The sequence below is a fragment of the Hordeum vulgare genome, chromosome 4H (genome assembly GCF_904849725.1).
Source record: "Hordeum vulgare subsp. vulgare chromosome 4H, MorexV3_pseudomolecules_assembly, whole genome shotgun sequence".
NCBI lineage: Eukaryota > Viridiplantae > Streptophyta > Magnoliopsida > Poales > Poaceae > Hordeum > Hordeum vulgare.
Window position 1 is genome coordinate 13,760,476 of NC_058521.1, and position 19,776 is coordinate 13,780,251.

At 48.9% G+C, this 19,776-nt stretch overlaps 1 pseudogene; it reads left to right on the top strand.

Annotated features, from left to right (window-relative positions):
* Nucleotides 1-1,274: 1,274 nt before the first annotated feature.
* On the top strand, nt 1,275-15,068 carry LOC123450186 (annotated as a pseudogene).
* Nucleotides 15,069-19,776: the final 4,708 nt, after the last annotated feature.

A 19,776-nucleotide genomic window follows, 5' to 3' on the forward strand; every position in this document is an offset into this window, starting at 1 on the left:
GATGTGACCAACCATGTGTAGCTAGTGACTCTATCACCCCTTAAAAACATCTCTCACAAGAAAAGCACATCACAAGCACACACCCCTACCAAGTGTCCTTCACACCACTAGATGTAATCACATAGGCATCTCAAGGTTAGCATCACATAACAACACTTGTGTGCAACACACACACATAACTAAGTCTACCCTAATTATATTAGCAGGAACAAAATACCACTCCACTGTGTAAAAGAGATAGCTAAACAGAAGAATTAACAAAACTAACAAACCACTTTGTATAGGAGTTAGGGAAAAAGAAATTAAATAGGCAGGAAAAGAAAAGAAAGCAAAAAAAAAAGAATCAGGGGCTGCTGGGATTCGAACTCAGGCCCCTGGTGTCCAGCACCACACACTCACACCACTGCGCTGCGGCACTAGCTGTTGACAGGAGAAGAGCAATTGGCAAGGTAAGCTACCTGCAGGAATAAATCAAAACAAAAGAACCAAAAGGCGCCGAGGGGGGGACTCGAACCCACGCCCTCCTACAGGCGCACCACGCTGGTTACCACTCGGCTATAACACGGCTACTGACAGAGAGGAGAGTCTCATACAGGAATAGCATCCGAAATCGCGCTCTGACTGACTACTGGGAACGACAGACAGGGAACCTGACGGCTATCCTGTCCGGCGTTGCTACGCTGCACTGCCGGCGCTGAGCTCGTGCATACGATGATGAGAGCCGGCGAGGAGAAGAACCCGCACCTGCTGGGCACCCATCTACGCGGGGAGGAGCCCCTGCTGCAAACCGCAAGCACTACGCTGTTGCTCTGCGTCTACCGCGACCGAGGTGACAGGAAGCCGCAGCTGCCGGCGGCGAGGAGGGTTCCTCTGGCCACAGCGCTGCTGCAGAGAGGGGGGAGGAAGCCGTCCTCTGCGCGGCACCCCCATAGCTCTACACTACTCAGCACCATCCGAAACTACTGCATCCCCAACACGCTGCTAGGGAACAGAGAAGCACGCGCCACACCGGGAACGAGCCGAACCGCGGAGGAGGAAGGAAGGGGGAGGACGCGGCCTCACCTTGGGGGAAGATGGGCGCCGAACGGGGAGGAGGAGCGCCGAACCGGGGAGGAGAACGCCGAAGAAGCTCCTCCGACGTAGACCGAAGCACGGAAGAAGTTCGCCCGGTTCGCCCCGTTGACGAGGACGAGCTCGACGGGGGGGGGGGGGGTCGCTCCTCGGGGTCCTAACGCCGGGAATGGGATGCGGGGAGCCGCCCCGAGCCCCCGGACATGGCGGCCGTGCCGCCGGACGACGCCGGCGTCTCTCTCTCTCTCTCTGCACCCTCTGCTAGCTACAGGTAGCTCACCTGGGAGGAAACGAATAGATGGATATGGGGTTGGGAGAGGTGGCGGCGGCGGCTGAGGGGAGAAGAGGAACCCTAGGCTACGGGCACGGACGCCAATGCATCTTATAGGGGGTCCCCGACGTGCTGCTCACGGCGCCGTCAGCTCTCTCTCTCTCACACGTGCTGACGGAAAGAGGACAGCGAGGGAAGGAGGAAGCGCCGTCAGGAAGGAGGGAGGGAAGGCTTCGCCTGGGCTCCTAGCGCGGGGTTAGAGACCTACTGGGCCAGCACGGGAGGAAGGCATAATGGGCCAGGGAATGAAATAATTTCACAGGAGGTTTTCCAATTTGGTGAGCAGAAAAACAAATGCACCCACGGAAGGAAAAAAACAAATTACCCAAAATAACTATTGGGTTAAAAATTAAAAGGAAAAATCCTGCTAGACATAAGAAATAATAGCCCAATATGGAAAAATAGGTAAACGATATTTGGAGCTGTTTGAAATAAATGCAAAACAGGAATTAATTTGCTGTTTTGGATTTATTTGCACCTTTTAAACAAATAACAAGACAGAAAAAAATACTCCTCCTCATAACCACATTTTTATCTAACCACCAGACATTTTAGAATCATTTTTGGGAAGAAGGAATTTTGACATGAATAACAATAGGAGGGAAAAGGAGTTTAAAAGGCAAGAGCTTAAAAAGACTAGCACTCACTCCTACATCACACACACCATTCTCACATGCATCACAAGGTAGTGCAAAACCACCACTTAACCCTAGCAAGATCACCTGCACTCTCAACACCACAACACTACTCCAAGTAAAATCAAATGCAACATGATCATGACATGCAATCATAAGGTAAGGCAAGGAATGATATGTTATGCATGCATGCAAGGGAAGTAAGCACTAAGGAACACACATGAAATCATGGCACAAAAATGATATCATCACAATCTCTGACAAGGTGGCCCCACATGGAAGGTTACAAAAAGGGAAAGACCTACACTTGGGCATTACACTAAAGGCGAGGTGACGATACATGTTGGAAGTGTTTCCAAGGTTGATATGATCAAACGTCGCATGCTCCCTCTACCATCGGGATTGGTGTTAAACCTAAATAATTGTTATTTGGTGCTTGCGTTAAGCATGAACATGATTGGATTGTGTTTATGGCAAAACGATTATTCATTTAAAGAGAATAATGGTTACTCTATTTGCTTGAATAATCACCTTCAATGGTTTATTGAATCTCGATCGTACTGTTATACATGTTCATGATATTGGTGCCAAAAGATACGAGGTAATGATGATAGTATCACTTACTTGTGGCACTGCCGCTTGAGTCATGTTGGTATAAATTGCATGAAGAGGCTCCATGCTGATGGATCTTTATACTCACTTGATTTTGAATCACTAGTGACATGCAAATCATACCACATGAGCAAGGTCTTGTTTTCATTGAGATGAAACAAGATAGTAACTTGTTGGAAGTGAACATTTTGATGTATGCAGTCCAATGGGTGCTGAGGCACGCAGTGGATATCATTACGTTCTTACTTCAATGACGATTTGAGTAGATACAAGAGTATTTACTTAATGAATCACAAGTCGGAAATATTGAAAAGTTCAATTCTGTTTCGGAGTGAAGTTTGTCGTAACAAGAGGATAAACTGTCTACGATATGATCATAGAAATGAATATCTGAGTTACGAGTTTTGGTACGCAGTTAAGACAATGTGGAAATTGTTTTGCAGTTCATGCCACCTGGAACATCATAGTATGATGATGTTTCTGAACGTCATAGCCACGCACTATTTGGTATGGTGCATGCTATGATGTCTGTTATCAAATTACCACTATCGTTTATGAGTTATGCATTAGAGACAACCGCATTCACTTTAAAATAGGGCACCGCGTATTTCCGTTGAGATGACACAATATAGACTGAGGTTTATAGAAATCTAAACCGCCGTTTCTTGAAAGTTTGGGGCTTTGACACTTATGTGAAAAAGTTTCAGTCTGATAAGCTCTCACCCAAAGCGGATAAATGCATCTTCATAGGATATCCAAAACAGTTGGGTACATCTCCTATCTCAGACCCGAAAGCAAAGTGTTTGTTTCTAGAAACGGATCCTTTCTCGAGGAAAGGTTTCTCTCGAAAGAATTGAGTGGGAGGGTGGTAGAACTTGATGAGGTTATTGAACCATCACTTCAACCAGTGTGTAGCAGGGCGCATGAAGTTGTTCCTGTGGCGCCTACACCAATTGAAGTGAAAGCTGATGATGGTGATCATCGAGCATCGGATCAAGTTACTACAAGCCTCGTAGGTTGACAAGGTCGCGTACTACTGCAGAGTGGTACGGTAACCCTGTCTTGGAGGTCATGTTGTTAAGCAACAGTGAACCTACGAGTTATGGAGAAAGCAATGGTGGGCCCGGATTCCGACAAATGGCTCGAAGCCATGAAATCCGAGAGAGGATCCATGTATGAAAACAAAGTGTAGACTTTGGAAGAACTACTTGATGGTCATAGGACTATTGAGTAAAGATGGATCTTTAAAAGGAAGACAGACGATGATGATGATAAGTCACTATTAAGAAAAGCTCGACTTGTCGCAAAGATGTTTCCGACAAGATCAAACAGTTGACTATGATGAGACTTTCTCACTCGTAGCGATGCTAAAAGTCTGTTAGAATTATGTTAGTAGTTGCTGCATTATTTATGAAATATTGCACATAGGATGTCAAAACATTGTTTCCTCGACGGTTTCCTTGATCAAACATTGTATGTGATACAACCAGGAGGTTTTGTCGATCCTAAAGATACTAGCAAGTATGCAAGCTCCAGCGATCCTTCAATGGACTCGTGCAAGCATCTCGGAGTTGGAATATACACTTTGATGAGATGATCAAATATTTTGGGTTTGTACAAGGTTTATGAGAAACTTGTATTTCCAAAGAAGTGAGTGGGAGCACTATAGAATTTCTGATAAGAATATGTGGTTGACATATTGTGGATCAGAAGTAATGTAGAATTTCTGTAAAGCATACAAGGTTGTTTGAAAGGAGTTTTTCAAAGGAATACCTGGATTGCGCTACTTGAACGTTGAGCATCAAAGATCTATGGAGATAGATCGAAAGCGCTTAATGGAAGTTTCAACAAGATGCATGCCTTGACAAGTTTTTGAATGAGTTCAAAATAGATCAACAAAGAAGGAGTTCTTGGTTGCGTTGTAAGGTGTGAATTTGAGTAAGACTAAAAACCCGACCCCGGCAGAATAAAGAGAATAGACGAAGGTCGTCTTCTATGCCTTGGCCGTAGAATCTCAAGTATGCCATGCTGGGTACCGCACCTGATGTGTGCCTTGACTCAAAGTCTGTTGAGAGGTACAGAGAGTGATCCATGATTAAATTACTAGCATCGGTCAAAATTTATTCTTAGTAACTGATAGACTAAGGCATTTTTTATCGATTATGGAGGTGGTTAAAGAGTTCGTCGTAAAGGGTTACATCGATGCAAGCTTTGACACTAATCCGAATAACTATGAGTAGTGAAACGGATTCGTATAGTAGAGTAGATATTTGGAGTATTTCCGAATAGCACATAGTAGCAGCATCTATAAGATGACATAAAGATTTGTAAAGAACACACGGATCTGAAAGTTTCAGAACCGTTGACTAAAACCTCTCTCACGAGCAAGACGTGATCACACCCCATAACTATATGGGTGTTGGATTCGTTGAAATCACATGGTGATGTGAACTAGATTATTGACTCTAGTGCAAGTGGGAGACTATTGGAAATATGCCCTAGAGGCAATAATAATTAGTTATTATTATATTTCTTTGTTCATGATAATCGTTTATTATCTATGCTATAATTGTATTGATTGGAAACACAATACTTGTGTGGATACATAGACAAAACACTGTCCCTAGTAAGCCTCTAGTTGACTAGCTCGTTGATCAAAGATGGTCAAGGTTTCCTGGCCATAGGCAAGTGTTGTTACTTGATAATGGGAACACATCATTAGGAGAATCATGTGATGGACTAGACCCAAACTAATAGACGTAGCATGTTGATCGTGTCATTTTGTTGCTACTGTTTTCTGCGTGTCAAGTATTTGTTCCTATGACCATGAGATCATATGACTCACTGACACCGGAGGAATGCTTTGTGTGTATCAAACGTTGCAACGTAACTGGGTGATTATAAAGATGCTCTACGGGTATCTCCGAAGGTGTTCGTTGAGTTAGTATGGATCGAGACTGGGATTTGTCACTCCGTGTGATGGAGAGGTATCTCGGGGCCCACTCGGTAATACAACATCACACACAAGCCTTGCAAGCAATGTGACTTAGTGTAAGTTGCGGGATCTTGTATTACGGTACGAGTAAAGAGACTTGCCGGTAAACGAGATTGAAATAGGTATGCGGATACTGACGATCGAATCTCGGGCAAGTAACATACCAAAGGACAAAGGGAATGACATACGGGATTATATGAATCCTTGGCACTGAGGTTCAAACGATAAGATCTTCGTAGAATATGTAGGATCCAATATGGGCATCTAGGTCCCGCTATTGGATATTGACCGAGGAGTCACTCGGGTCATGTCTACATAGTTCTCGAACCCGCAGGGTCTGCACACTTAAGGTTCGACGTTGTTTTATGCATATTTGAGTTATATGGTTGGTTACCGAATGTTGTTCAGAGTCCCGGATGAGATCACGGACGTCACGAGGGTTTCCGGAATGGTCCGGAAATGAAGATTGATATATAGGATTAGATCACCACCAACCTCCGGAGCGCCGTCACGCTGCCGGAGAACTCATCTACCTCTCTGTCTCTCTTGCTGGATCAAGAAGGCCGAGATCATCGTCGAGCTGTACGTGTGTTGAACGCGGAGGTGCCGTCCGTTCGACACTAGATCGGAGCGGATCATGGGTCAGATCGTGGGACGGTTCATGGGACGGTTCGCGGTGCGGATCGAGGGACGTGAGGACGTTCCACTACATCAACCGCGTTCACTAACGCTTCTGATGTGTGATCTACAAGGGTACATAGATCGGAAATCCCCTCCCATATATGGACATCACCATGATAGGTCTTCGTGCGCGTAGGAAATTTTTTGTTTCCCATGCGACGTTCCCCAACAGTTGTAGCGGCGTTTGATGTGCTTCGTCTTCCGGTGAAACCTGGGCTCCTTGGCTATCGCAATGGCCCCAGTGTTATCACAGAAGAGTGTCATTGGACCCGACGCGCTTGGAACCACTCCAAGGTCGGTGATGAGCTCCTTCATCCAAATTCCTTCATGAGCCGCTTCTGAAGCAACTATGTACTCCGCTTCACATGCAGATGCTGCCACGACTTCTTGCTCGCTGCTGCACCAGCTCACTGCCCCACCATTCAACACATATACGTATCCGGTCTGTGACTTCGAGTCATCCGGATCTGTGTCAAAGCTAGCGTCGACGTAACCCTTTACGACGAGCTCTTCGTCACCTCCATAAACGAGAAACATTTCCTTAGTCCTTTTCAGGTACTTAAGGATATTCTTGACTGCTGTCCAGTGTTCCATACCGGGATCACTTTGGTATCTCCCTACCAAACTTATGGCAAGGTTTATATCAGGTCTGGTACACAGCATGGCATACATTAGAGAGCCCACAGCTGAAGCGTAGGGGACAGAACTCATCTTCTCTCTATCTGCTGCCGTGGTCAGCGACTGAGTCTTACTCAATCTCATACCTTGCAAAACTGGGAAGAACCCTTTCTTTGAGTTTTCCATATTGAACTTATTCAATATCTTGTCAAGGTATGTACTTTGCAAAAGACCTATGAGGCGTCTTGATCTATCTCTATAGATCTTGATGCCTAATATGTATGCAGCTTCTCCAAGGTCCTTCATTGAAAAACTCTTGTTCAAATAGGCCTTTATGCTCTCCAACATTTCTGTATTGTTCCACATCAATAATATGTCATCCACATACAGTATGAGGAAAGCTACAGAGCTCCCACTCACTTTCTTGTACAGACAGGCTTCTCCGTAAACCTGTATGAACCCAAACGCTTTAATCACCTCATTAAAGCAAAGGTTCCAACTCCGAGATGCTTGCACCAGCCCATAGATGGAGCACTGGATCTTGCACACTTTGTTAGCACCCTTAGGGTCGACAAAACCTTCTGGTTGCATCATATACAACTCTTCCTTAAGGTTCCCGTTAAGGAACGCTGTTTTGACGTCCATTTGCCAAATTTCATAATCATAAAAGGAGGCAATTGCTAACATGATTCAGACTGATTTCAGCCTTGCTACGGGAGAGAAAGTCTCTTCGTAGTCAACTCCTTGAATTTGTCGAAAACCCTTTGCGACAAGTCGAGCTTTATAAACGGTTACATTACCATTTGCATCAGTCTTCTTCTTGAAGATCCATTTATTTTCTATGGCTCGCCGGTCATTGGGAAAGTCCACCAAAGTCCATACTTTGTTGTCATACATGGATCCTATCTCGGATTTCATAGCTTCAAGCCATTTGTTGGAATCCGGGCCCGCCATCGCTTCTTCATAGTTCGAAGGTTCACCGTTGTCTAACAACATGATTTCCATCACAGGGTTGCCGTACCACTCTGGTGCGGAGCGTGCCCTTGTGGACCTTCGCGGTTCAGTTGTAACTTGATCCGAAGCTTCATGATCATCATCATTAACTTCCTCTTCAGTTGGTGTAGGCATCACAGGAACACCTTCCCGCGTTGCGCTACTATCCTATTCGAGAGGGGGTGTAATTACCTCATCAAGTTCTACGTCCTCCCACCTACTTCTTTCGAGAGAAACTCTTTCTCTAGAAAGGATTCGTTCTTGGCAACAAAGGTTTTACCTTCGGATCTAAGATAGAAGGTATACCCAATAGTTTCCTTAGGGTATCCTATGAATACGCATTTCTCCGCTTTGGGTTCGAGCTTTTCTGGTTGAAGTTTCTTCACATAAGCATCGCAGCCCCAAACTTTAAGAAACGATAACTTAGGTTTCTTGCCAAACCATAGTTCATACGGTGTCGTCTCAACGGATTTAGACGGTGCCCTATTTAAAGTGAATGCTGCAGTTTCTAATGTGTATCCCCAAAATGATAGCGTTAAGTCGGTAAGAGACATCATAGATCATACCATATCTAATAAAGTGCGATTACGACGTTCAGACACTCCGTTGCGTTGTGGTGTGCCAGGCGACGTGAGTTGTGAAACGATTCCACACTTCCTCAGGTGTGTGCCAAACTCGTGACTCAAATATTCTCCTCCACGATCAGATCGTAGACATTTAATTTTTCTGTCACGTTGATTCTCAACCTCACTCTGAAATTCCTTGAACTTTTCAAACGTCTCATATTTGTGCTTCATCAAGTAGATATACCCATACCTACTCAAATCATCGGTGAGAGTGAGAACATAACGATAGCCACCGCGAGCTTCAACGTTCATTGGACCACACACATCAGTATGTATTATTTTCAATAAGTCGGTTGCTCTCTCCATTAGTCCTGAGAATGGAGTCTTATTTATCTTGCCCATGAGGCACGGTTCGCATGTGTCAAATGATTCAAAATCAAGAGACTCTAATAGTCCATCAGTATGGAGCTTCTTCATGCGCTTAACGTCGATATGACCAAGGCGGCAGTGCCACAAGTATGTGGGACTATCATTATCAACTTTACATCTTTTGGTACTCATACTATGAATATGCGTAACATCACGATCGAGATTCATCAAGAATAAACCATTCACCAGCGGAGCATGAACATAAAACATATCACTCATATAAATAGAACAACCATTATTCTTTGACTTAAATGAGTAGCCGTATCGCATTAAGCAAGACCCTGATACAATGTTCATGCTTAAAGCTGCTACTAAATAACAATTATTAAGGTTTAAGACTAATCCCGACGATAGATGTAGAGGTAGCGTGCCGACGGCGATCACATCGACCTTTGAACCATTCCCGACGCGCATCGTCACCTCGTCCTTGGCCAGTCTCCGCTTATTCCGCAGTTCGTGCTTTGAGTTGCAAATGTGAGCAACAGCACCGGTATCAAATACCCAGGAGCTACTACGAGTGCTGGTAAGGTACACATCAATAACATGTATATCACATATACCTTTAACGTTGCCGGCCTTCTTGTCCGCTAAGTATTTGGGGCAGTTCCGCTTCCAGTGACCCTTTCCCTTGCAATAGAAGCACTCAGTCTCAGGCTTGGGTCCGTTCTTTTTCTTCTTCCCGGCATCTGGCTTAGCGGGCGTGGCAACAGCTTTGTCGTCTTTCTTGAAGTTCTTCTTACCCTTGCCCTTCTTGAAACTAGTGGTCTTGTTGACCATCAACACTTGATGCTCTTTCTTGATTTCTACTTCTGCAGACTTGAGCATCGAGTACAACTCGGGAATGGTCTTCTCCATCCCTTGCATGTTGTAGTTAAGCACAAAGCCTTTGTAGCTTGGTGGGAGAGACTTGAGGATTCTGTCAATTATAGCATCATCCGGAAGTTCAACTCCAAGTGAAGTCAGACGACCGTGTAACCCAGACATTTTGAGTATGTGCTCACTGACAGAACTGTTCTCCTCCATCTTACAGCTAAAGAACTTGTCGGAGACTTCATATCTCTCGACACGGGCATGAGCTTGAAAAACTAGCTTTAGCTCCTGGAACATCTCATATGCTCCGTGTTGCTCAAAACGCCTTTGGAGCCCCGTTTCTAAACTGTATAACATGCCACACCTAACGAGAGAGTAGTCATCACTCCGCGTTTGCCAAACGTTCGGAATGTCCTGGGCTGCTGCGGGAGCGGGAGGGTCACCTAGCGGTGCATCAAAGACATAAGCCTTTTTAGCTGCTTCAATGATGAGCTTCAAGTTGCGAACCCAGTCCGCATAGTTGCTACAATCATCTTTCAGCTTGTTTTTCTCTAGGAATGCGTTGAAATTGAGGTTGACGTTGGCCATCTACAATATTTATAAAGACAACTTTTAGACTAAGTTCATGACAATTAAGTTCATTTAATCAAATTAAGTATGAATTCCCACTTAAATCGACATCCCTCTAGTCATCTAAGTGATACATGATCCATGTTGACTAACCTGTGTCCGATCATCACGTGAGACGGACTAGTCACCATGGTGAGCAACTTCATGCTGATCGTATCCAACCATACGACTCATGTTCGACCTTTCGGTCTCTTGTATTTGAGGTCATGTATGTACATGCTAAGCTCGTCGAGTCAACCTAGGTGTTTCACGTGTGTAAATCTGGCTTACACCCGTTGTATGCGAACGTTAGAATCTATCACACTCGATCATCACGTGATGCTTCGAGACAACGATCCTTCGCAACGGTGCACACTTAGGGGAATACGTTCTCGAAATTTTAAGAGGGATCATCTTATTATGCTACCGTCGTTCTAAGCAATAAGATGAAAAACATGATAAACATCACAATGCAATCATATAGTGACATGATATGGCTATTATCATCTTTGCCCTTTCGATCTCCATCTTCAGGCATCGCATGATCATCATCGTCACCGGCGTGACACCATGATCTCCATCATCATGATCTCCATCATCGTGTCTCCGTGAAGTCGTCACGCCAACTATTACTATCACTACTACTATAGCTAACCGTTAGCAATGAAGTAAAAGTAGTACGCACATGGCGTTGCATCTCATACAATAAATTAAGACAACTCCTATGGCTCCTGCCGGTTGTCATACTCATCGACATGCAAGTCGTGAAACCTATTACAGTAACATGATCATCTCATACATCATACATGCAACATCACAACTTTGGCCATATCACATCACATGTCAAACCCTGCAAAAACAAGTTAGACGTCCTCTAATTGTTGTTGCAAGTTTTATATGACTGATTTGGGTTTCTAGCAAGAACGCCTTCTTACCTACGTGACAGCCACAACGATGATATGCCAAAGCTATTTACCCTTCATAAGAAGCCTTTTCATCAAATCCAATCCAACTAGAGTAGGAGAGACAAACACCCGCTAGCCACCTTTATGCACGGTGTGCATGTCTGTCGGTGGAACCAGTCTCACGTAAGCGTACGTGTAAAGTCAGTCCGGGCCGCTTCATCCCACAATATCGCCGGAAAATAATAAGACTAGTAGCGACAAGAAAATTGACAAATCATCGCCCACAACTTTTGTGTTCTACTCGTGCATAGAATCTACGCATAGAAAACCTCGCTCGGATGCCACTGTTGGGTAACGTAGCATAAATTCAAAATTTTCCTACGCATATTCAGATCTTCCTATGGAGAGACCAGCAACGAGAGAGCGCTAGGAGCATCTTCATACCTTTGAAGATCGCTAAGTGGAAGCGTTACTACAACGCGGTTGATGGAGTCGTACTCGCAGCGATTCGGATCGCGGTGTGATTCCGATCTAGTGTCGAACTACGGCACCTCCGCGTTCAACACACGTGCAGCCCGGTGACGTCTCCCGCACCTTGATCCAGCAAGGAGGAGGGAGAGGTTGGGGAAGAACTCCAGCAGCACGATGGCGTGGTGTCGATGGAGAGACGAGGTCTCCCGGCAGGGCTTCGCCAAGCACCGGCAGAGAGTAGGAGGAAGAAGGGCAGGGATGCGCCGAGGGAGAGGCAAAAGTCTGATCTCCAATGGCCAAAAGTGCCCACTATATATAGGGGGGGGGAGGGGCTGCGCCCCCTTGAGGGTTTCCCTCTCCTGGGGGGCGGCAGCCCTAGATGGGGATGGTGCGGCGGCCAAGGGGGGGAGGAGGGGTGTGGCGCACCCCTAGTAGGCCTTAGGCCCACATGGCTTAGGGTTTGCCCCCCCTTCCCTCTCCCCTGCGCATTGGGCTGAGCGGGGAGGCGCACCAGCCCACCTAGGGGCTGGTTCCCTCCCCCACTTGGCCCACCTTACCTCCCGGGGTCGTTGCCCCCCTTTGGTGGACCCCCGGGCCCACCTCCGGTGGTCCCGGTGGTCCCGGTACGTTACCGGTGATGCCTGAAACACTTCCGGTGTCCGAAACCATCTGTCCTATATATCAATCTTTACCTACGGACCATTCCCGAGCTCCTCGTGACGTCCGGGATCTCATCCGGGACTCCGAACAACTTTCGATAACCTCATATAACAATTCCTTATAACCCTAGCGTCACCGAACCTTAAGTGTGTAGACCCTACGGGTTCGGGAGACACGCAGACATGACCGAGACACCTCTGCGGCCAATAACCATCAGCGGGGTCTGGATACCCATGGTGGCTCCCACTTGATCCACGATGATCTCATCGGATGAACCACGATGTCAAGGATTCAATCAATCCCGTATACAATTCCCTTTGTCTGTCGGTATAGAACATGCCCGAGATTCGATCGTCGGTATACCAATACCTTGTTCAATCTCGTTACCGGTAAGTCTCTTTACTCGTTCCGTAGCACGTAATCGTGTGACTAACTCCTTAGTCACATTGAGCTCATGATGATGTTCTACCGAGTGGGCCCAGAGATACCTCTCCGTCACACGGAGTGACAAATCCCGATCTCGATTCGTACCAACCCAACAGACACTTTCAGAGATACCCGTAGTGCACCTTTATAGTCACTCAGTTACGTTGTGACGTTTGATACACCCAAAGCACTCCTACGGTATCCGGGAGTTGCACAATCTCACGGTCGAAGGAAAAGACACTTGACCATAGAAAAGCTTTAGCATACGAACAATACGATCTAGTGCTATGCTTAGGATTGGGTCTTGTCCATCACATCATTCTCCCAATGATGTGATCTCGTTATCAATGACATCTAATGCCCATGATCAGGAAACCATGATCTTCTATTGACTAACGAGCTAGCCAACTAGAGACTTGCTAGGGACACATTGTGATCTATTTATTCACACATGTATTACTGTTTCCTGTTAATACAATTATAGCATGAACAATAGACTATTATCATGAACAAGGAAATATGATAATAACCATTTTATTATTTCCTTTAGGACATATTTCCAACAGGTTAAAGCTCTCTCTATCATTTGGTTGAAACTTTTTTCATCTATGGTTGAAGCATTTGGTGTCAGCGGATGTATCTTTCCGTGATTCGCAGTGCGAGTTGAAGCTTTTTCCATTTAGGGTTGAAGCTTTTTTATCTAGGTTGAAGCTTTTTTCCAGCTTTTGCAACACAGGGGGATGAGGTGCGACCGACGAGGTGAAGACCGACGGGCATGAGCAGCGGCGAGTGCGCCGGCGAGTGACGGGGGCAGCGAACGGTTAGGGCGAGCGGTCTGAACGAGCTGAGTCGCGAAGCTGCATCCATGGTGCTTCGACGGGCGACCGAGGCAGCGAGCGGTCAGGGACGAGCTGCATCCATGAATCTCCAACCGGCGGCCGGGGCGGCGAGCGACCGTGGGCGAGCTGAGTGGCGGAACGCGGGGTGGCCCGGACAGGGCAGTCGACGCGGCGAACGTTCGAGGAGACGAGAACAAGGTAAAATAAACAGCAGAGGAACTATGATGTGACGGTATCGCATAGCAGATCGGGCGGCTGGGGAAACCGGCCGAATGCGCCGGCACCCAATGTTGTCTTATAAAATTTGAGGTTTTCGAATGTAAAATGTATTATTTAAGATGTGAGAGGTCAGTGGATGCGCTCGGAGTCGAATTTATAAGGTCGGCGGGCGTTTGAGTGTAGCGTTTTTGGATCAGAGCATATCGCCCCGGATTCCCGTTGTTTTATGCGCCTTCACAGCGATAAGTTGCACCAGCTTGGCCTTGTTTCCCCGCCCCCAAACCTCTCGCGTCGTTCACCATCGACGCCTCCGAGTCCGAGGCCTCGCCTCTGCACCTGCACGTCGTCATCTCCCCTGCCTCGAGCTTGCCGAGCGCCTGGCTGCGCGGGGCCACCGCGTGTCCTTCGTGTCCACCCCGCGCAACCTCGCCCGTCTCCCGCCGGTCCGTCCCACGCTGGCGCCGCTCGTCGACCTCGTCGCGTTGCCGCTCCCGCGTGTCGCTGGCCTCCCGGACGGCGCCGAGTCCACCAGCGATGTCCCGCCCGACAAGTTCCACCTCCACAGGGCTGCGTTCGACGGCCTCGCCGCGCCGCGCCGTTCGCGGCCTTCCTCGACGCCGCCTGCGCCCGTGGCAGGCGGCCCGACTGGGTCGTGGCCGACTTCGTGCACCACTGGGTCACCGCTGTCCCTCAGGAACGCGAGGTTCCCTGCGCTATGCTTCTCCCGTGCGCCGCGGGCGTCGCGGCCCTGGCCGGCCCGCCGCCGGAGTCCCGCGCGGAGGAGAGGCATGCAGTCTCCAGGTCCATGGACGCTGCGCCGAGGTTCGAGGCTGAGCTGACGACGCAGGAGTTCGCCGCGGAAGACGCGTCGGGGGCGTCCATCATGGGCCGCTTCTTCATGACGTTGAAGAGGTCCAAGTTCATCGCCCTCCGGAGCTGCCCCGAGCTGGAACCCGACGCGTTCCCGCACCTGGCGAGCCTCCACGGCAAGCCGGCCGTCCCGCTCGGCCTGCTTCCGCCGCGGCCCGACGGAGCCCGCAGCGCCGAGGACGACGCGATCATGGAGTGCAACGCGTCAATGCCAAGAAGGGGGGAGGGTGCTTGCGGCCAATGCCAAGAAGATGCAAGGCGTCGTGTCGAGCATGGAGTGCAACGAGAGGTACATCGACTTGTTTATTTGGCACTTAAGGTCTTGTAGGTAGTACTGGTGCTTGGGACATGAATCTTTGGTTCATGGATGTATAATGATCCGGAGGCAGGAGGTTTCAACCTCCTTTTGGAAGAAGAAGAAGAAGAAAAAGACTGCAAACATGACGATTTGATTGATTTTGTAGAGACCGTGCATGGTAGAAGCTCACAAACATCATTGTGTAACTCATGTCACAAGTCAAGATTTCTTATACGAAGTCATCCCTATACATACATGCACTTAACGACGCGACGGCAACTCAAATCCTACGCTAGCTGGAGACCCTCCAGGACCTTTGCGCCGCCGCGCCGCCGCTCCCAAAGGCAGGGGGCGTTCTCTTCCACGGCGGGCCGTCTCACCACCGGCGCCGGCACCGGCAACGGCGGGTCGAGCTCGAGCGGGCGCGGCGCACGGGCACCCCGTGCGCTCCCTGACGACGACGAGGAGTCGCTCGGCACGTCCCTGACCTTGGAGTATGCACGCAACTTCCTCCCCGTCGACCGCCGCCCGAACAGCTCCATCACCAGCCCCGCCAGGCTGCCGCACGGGAGGGCCGGCGCCGCCGGTACCCTAGAGGAGGCCGGGCCGCGCGCCCTCGAGCACCTCCGTGCCCCCTTGACCTGCCCCATGCAGCCGATCCTCGGCGACGCCGGCGCGGCCCCGGTGTCCTCGCCGCGGTCACCGACGGCCATGCACTTCTGCCACGCCGACGGCGACAGCAGGATCGGCGAGCGAGCGGGCGCGGCGAGCTTCTTTGCAGCGTCGCCCCTCGTGGGCACCGGCGGAGCGGCCTTGATCGTGACGAGCCATGCTGGCTTGGGTGCCTCGACGCGGTGACGCCGGTGACGTGCCGCCATGGTGGGTCTAGAGCTAGCCAGACCAATCGGCGATTGCAGCTTGCTCTCGTGTTCGATCCCCGGTCGCCCGTGCGCGCAAGTGGAAGTGGAACTCGCGTCTGATGTGTGCGAGGGGTTAACGGATCCAGCGCTGGTTTATATGCGACGTACAGGGCGTGGGAGACACGGTCCACGAAAACGTTAATACACGGTACACTCCTGATCATTCTTATGATGATGATGATGACAAGCATTACCGAGTCAATTAGTCAAGTCGTTGTTGGCTCTAGGAACCATTGTATTGTAGCATACCCATCTGTTCCAGCAAAGGGACGGTTTGACTGTAGTGCTTCATTTTCATATATATTTTTTTGGCAAAGCATTGACTAGAGCCGGGCAGACCAGATTGATTCGCTCAGTCAAGATATTTTAGCCTAGCTAGAAAGACGAGTCCAGCATGAATCATATTACGACTTTAAGTAGACAGACGTGTAGAATGTCAGTGGAGTGTTCGTAGTGGTTACTGTCCGGGGACTGACCAAATCCAAGCCGTGGGGATGTTGTCAGGTTGACGGCAGTGCGGTCCTCCTCCCCCGGCCCGACCACGTACGCCAAGGCATGATTTGTGTGGATCGTCGATACTGGACTGTGCACCGACCAGTGGCGAAGCCAGCCACAAAATCAGTGGGCTCACTGTTAATTTTTTGAATTTTTTTCTTCATGATGTACCGTAACTATTTTTCTTAACTTGTTTTAAATATTCATCGCAACCACGTTAAAAAAATTACCATAATCATACTTTCATAAAATACACCATAACCGAATATACTCGAGCAGAGTAACTATATTTGCAAGGGTACCCATATAGGTGCATCTTGCATGGGTACCCATATTTGCAAGCAAATAACTAAAAATAAGGTCTTTCCACTCGAAATACACGTTCGATCCAGATCGGCGACCGCAAACCGATCGGGTAACTTCAGCCCGGGCCGCGTCTTTCCCTCACCTCTCGTCGTCACCGTTGTCCTCCTCCAAGCTCCCACCGATGTTCTTTTATGCTTCTCACCACGGGTGGGACAAAGCTAATTGAGCTATACCACATAGTGAAACATTGCAAGGGGCCATTATGGATTCCGAAATCAGACACATGCTAACACGACGCATGTTACACGCTATCTCAAAAAGGATTTATTCACTAATAACAAGGTCGGATCAACTCACGCGGGTAGTATGTCATTTCAGCCTCACTGTCGATTGGGATGACATCTTCTGTTGTAACATTCCAGAAGGACGACGGTCATGCCACATAATAACAGAGCACTCCGGTCGTGTTTTCAAAATTATTTTTTTATATTTGCAACAGTATTTGGTCTTTTTTTTTTTCAAGAACCACTATCAAGGCTATTTATTCATTTTGGCGGAACGAATCCGTTTGCAAAGTGTCAATCGGGAAAACGGGGGTTACAGGAAAAGAGACATAAGGGATGTCTAAAGATAAAGCTTCTTTAACACAGATATGGGCTCACTTCCTGACCAGTCCATCGCGACCCAAACCCTTGAAAATTCGAGAGACAGGTGCGCATCTCCCCGAAGATATGCCCTCCAACTGAGCGATCATCTGCTCGATTCCACGCAAGTGCTACTTCTTGACAATCATTTTCAATCACAATTTGTTGGAAGCCCCTCTCAGTTGCTAGGAGTACTTTTTCTTTTGAGAAAGAGTACGCTTTTTTAGGAACCGAAAATTCCTCTTTTTTTAGGCAAGGAGCAGAAAATGCCTGATCTACTGTGCGACAATGGGCCGGCCCAGTCAGCGCGTCGTCCCGGCATTTTCGACCTCAATCTGTATGGGCCAATAAGACTTCGATTTAGATGAAGCAAACCCCAGCTTGTAAGCGCATCCCTTTCAGCTTCGGCCCACACGACAGATTCCAGTTGGTCGAGCTGCTCCGCTGCCGGCCGGCGCCCCTCGCCGCCTCCCTCCAGTCCGGTGGCCGCCGCGTCGTCCTCGCCGCTCAAGCTATCGAGCGCACATCCAGAACACACAAAAGAGAGAGACCCCTAGCGCGCGACATCATTTCTCGCGTTCATCTCCCGCCCCCCGCTCTCCCATCGCCCGGCGCGACACGATTTCGCGAGCTCTAGCGGATCTCCGGGGCCCCGGTGGAATCAAGAATCAGGATCGCGGTGCTGGCTCGCCGGAGGCCACTTGAGCTCTGAATTAAATGTAGGGGCTTATTATCAGTTTTATTCACTTAACTGTTGTCTAGCATGAGCTTGGCTGGCATGATATATTCAGCAATTTGCCGTAATATATTTTGGATTTTCAGTATAGTTTCCTCAAGATGTTTTCGCTATAGGTTGTTACATGCAGCAGCTTTGCAAAACGGATAAGGAAAAAAAATACTTACATGGAGTTGTTTCATCTGTGGACCGAATATGTGTAGTGTTCTACACAACCGTCATGTCCAGTCTGAAAAGTACAGAATTACTACTACCTCTCATCAAGGCTGCTAGATAGAAAAAGAATGGAGCCTGCTACGGATCAGTCGGTTGATACAAGCTAAATATAAGCCGGCCCTATAGCCGTCAGATCGCACCATCTACAAGCGTCCGATCCAGTCTCCCGAGCAGCTCATCCCAAGTCCCAGCACGCCTCACACACGCATGAGGGCAGCTCCCTCGTAGTCCCTCACGCCGGTGCATGGTTCATACCCATTACAGCAGTATGGCGTCCATGGCAACATCGGGCAGCTCCAGGCTCCAGCGAACGTCCATGGCAGCAACATCTCACAGCTCCGAGGAAGCCATGACAGCGACAACGTAACATCATGTGCTGCAACGCAGCTCCATCGCTGGCCATGAAAGCAGTTCGTCGCCTCTCCCGCTGCAACACAGCTCCGCCGTCGGCGCGACAGCAGCGGCATCGTTGTCTCTCCGGCTGCAACCCAACTCCGTTGACGGCCATTGAAGCAACTCGCCTATCTTGATGCAACGCAGCTCCGCCGTCTGGCAACAGCGTCATCATAGCATCACGTGCTCCGCCATCGGCCATGGCAGCAACTCTGCCGTCGGCATGGCAACAACGTCGTCGTGCCATCGCTTGCTGCATCGCAGTTTCACCGACGGCCATGGCAGCAGCTCATCGCCTCTCCTGCTGCAACGCACATGCGTCGTCGGTCTGGCAACAGCGTCGCCGTGACATCGCTTGCTGCAATGCAGCTTCGCCGGCGGCAATGGCAGCAACTTGTCGCCTATCCTGCTGCAACGCAAGTGCGCGTCGGTGTGGCAAAAACGTTGTCCTGGTAAAGCCTCACGTCCTGCAACGCAGCTCCGCCGGGCCATGGCCTGACAACATCGTCCTCCTCTCCTAACTTGTAGCAGCGCGGGGATAATGGCAACTCGAATTGCAGCACCGATGCCTCATCTCCAGCAGAGCACCTTCCTCCCTGAAGCCGCCTTGCAGCGAACATGGTTTGGGGTAGCAACGTGTGGAGCGCGTCCATGAACCATGGCGGAGACGTAGGAGGAGCCGGAGAGGTGCGGGACAAGAAGGGATCGATGAAGATGAAGCTGGGAAGACAAATCTGCCATGGAAATAGCTTGGTGGAACGAGTGGCTCTTAATTGTGACACGATGGAGATAAAAGCATCTTCAAGAGCCGCGCTTCGCGCCGCGTCCAAATAATGCGTTTGCAGCGCGCGCTTCGACTGGTTTAGCGCGGGGTTAGGCGCTGGCTCCAGCAACCGCGCTATAATGCAGCGCGCGCCCGCCGCTTCAGCAGTGCCTAAAAATACAGCGCGCGCAGCACGCACAAACTACATATACACCACATATACATTTCAAAAAATAGACGCAAAAACGATCAAACAAACAAAATA